This window comes from Triticum dicoccoides, chromosome 7B (genome assembly GCF_002162155.2).
Source record: "Triticum dicoccoides isolate Atlit2015 ecotype Zavitan chromosome 7B, WEW_v2.0, whole genome shotgun sequence".
Lineage (NCBI taxonomy): Eukaryota > Viridiplantae > Streptophyta > Magnoliopsida > Poales > Poaceae > Triticum > Triticum dicoccoides.
Window position 1 is genome coordinate 666,434,540 of NC_041393.1, and position 2,963 is coordinate 666,437,502.

Consider the following 2,963-nt stretch of genomic DNA (forward strand, 5'->3'; position numbering starts at 1 on the left):
TTGGGTACACCTTCTATCACAGATCCGAAGGCAAAATATTCATTTCTAAGAATGGATCCTTTCTAGAGAAGGAGTTTCTCTCGAAAGAAGTGAGTGGGAGGAAAGTAGACCTTGATGAGGTAATTGTACATGCTCCCTTATTGGAAAGTAGTTCATCACAGAAATCAGTTCCAGTGATTCCTACACCAATTAGTGAGGAAGCTAATGATGATGATCATGAAGCTTCTGATCAAGTTACTACCAAACCTCGTAGGTTAACCAGAGTAAGATCCGCACCAGAGTGGTACGGTAGTCCTATTCTCGACGTCATGTTACTTGACCATGACGAACCTATGAACTATGAGGAAGAGATGATGAGCCCAGATTCCGCGAAATGGCTTGAGGCCATGAAACCTGAGATGGGATCCATGTATGAGAACAAAGTGTGGATTTTGGTTGACTTGCCCGATGATCGGCAAGCCATAGAAAATAAATGGATCTTCAAGAAGAAGATCGACGCTGATGGTAATGTTACTGTCTACAAAGCTCGACTTGTTGCAAAAGGTTTTCGACAACTTCAAGGAGTTGACTACGATGAGACTTTCTCACCCGTAGAGATGCTTAAGTTTGTCCAAATCATGTTAGCAATTGCCGCATTTTATGATTATGACATTTGGCAAATGGACGTCAAAACTGCACTCCTGAATGGATTTCTAGAAGAAGAGTTGTATATGATGCAACCAGAAGGTTTTGTCGATCCAAAGGATGCTAACAAAGTGTGCAAGCTCCAGCGATCCATTTATGGACTGGTGCAAGCCTCTTGGAGTTGGAATAAACGTTTTGATAGTGTGATCAAAGCATATGGTTTAATACAGACTTTTGGAGAAGCCTGTATTTAAAAGAAAGTGAGTGGGAGCTATGTAGCATTTCTAATATTATATGTGGATGACATATTGTTGATTCGAAATGATATAGAATTTCTGGATAGCATAAAAGGATACTTGAATAAGAGTTTTTCTATGAAAGACCTCGGTGAAGCTACTTACATATTGGGCATCAAGATCTATAGAGATAGATCAAGACGCTTAATTGGATTTCACAAAGCACATACCTTGATAAGATTTTGAAGATGTTCAAAATGGATCAGTCAAAGAAAGGGTTCTTGCATGTGTTACAAGGTGTGAAGTTGAGTGAGACTCAATGCCCGACCACTGCAGAAGATAGAGAGAAAATGAAAGTCATTCCCTATGCCTCAGCCATAGGTTCTATCATGTATGCAATGTTGTGTACCAGACCTGATGTGTGCCTTGCTATAAGTATAGTAGGGAGGTACCAAAGTAATCCAGGAGTGGATCACTAGACAGCGGTCAAGAACATCCTGAAATACCTGAAAAGGACTAAGGATATGTTTCTCGTTTATGGAGGTGACAAAGAGCTCGTCGTAAACGGTTACGTCGATGCATGCTTTGACACTGATCCGGATGACTCCAAGTCACAAACCGGATACATATTTATATTGAATGGTGGAGCTGTCAGTTGGTGTAGTTCCAAACAGAGCGTCGTGGCGGGATCTACATGTGAAGCGGAGTACATAGCTGCTTCGGAAGTAGCAAATGAAGGAGTCTGCATGAAGGAGTTCATATCCGATCTATGTGTCATACCTAGTGCATCGGGTCCAATTAAAATCTTTTGTGACAATACTGGTGCAATTGCCTTGGCAAAGGAATCCAAATTTCACAAGAAAACCAAGCACATCAAGACAAGCTTCAATTCCATCCGTCATCAAGTGTCGAAAGGGGACATACGGATTTGCAAGATACATACGGATCTGAATGTTGCAGACCCATTGACTAAGCTTCTCTCACAAGCAAAGCGTGATCAGCACCAAGACTCCATAGGTGTTAGAATCATTACTATGTAATCTAGATTATTGACTCTAGTGCAAGTGGGAGACTGAAGGAAATATGCCCTAGAGGCAATAATAAAGTTGTTATTTATATTTCCTTATATCATGATAAATATTTATTATTAATGCTAGAATTGCATTAACCGGAAACTTAGTACATGTGTGAATACATAGACAAATAGAGTATCCCTAGTATGCCTCTACTTGACTAGCTCGTTTATCAAAGATGGTTATGTTTCCTAGCCATAGACATGTGTTATCATTTGATGAACGGGATCACATCATTAGAGAAGTATGTGATGGACAAGACTCATCCGTTAGCTTAGCACTATGATCATTTAGTTTATTGCTATTGCTTTCATCATGACTTATACATGTTCCTATGACTATGAGATTATGAAACTCCTGAATACCAGAGGAACACTTAGTGTGCTATCAAACGTCACAACGTAACTGGGTGATTATAAAGATGTTCTACAGGTGTCTCCGATGGTGTTTGTTGAGTTGGCATAGATCGAGATTAGGATTTGTCACTCCGTATATCGGAGAGGTATCTCTGGGCCCTCTCGATAATGCACATCACTATAAGCCTTGCAAGCAATGTGACTAATGAGTTAGTTGCGGGATAATGCATTACGGAACGAGTAAAGAGACTTGCCGGTAACGAGATTGAACTAGGTATGGTGATACCGATGATCGAATCTCGGGCAAGTAACATACCGATGACAAAGGGAACAACGTATGTTGTTATGCGGTTTGACCGATAAAGATCTTCGTAGAATATGTAGGAACCAATATGCGCATCCAGGTTCCTCTATTGGTTATTGACCAGAGATGTGTCTCGGTCATGCCTACATAGTTCTCGAACCCGTAGGGTCCGCACGCTTAACGTTCGATGACGATTTGTATTATGAGTTTATGTGATTTGATGACCGAAGGTTGTTTGGAGTCCCGGATGAGATCACGGACGTGACGAGGAGTCTCGAAATGGTCGAGACGTAATGATTCATATATTGGAAGGTTATATTCGGACACCGGAATGGTTCGGGTCGTTTCAGATAAGTTTTGGAGTACCGGG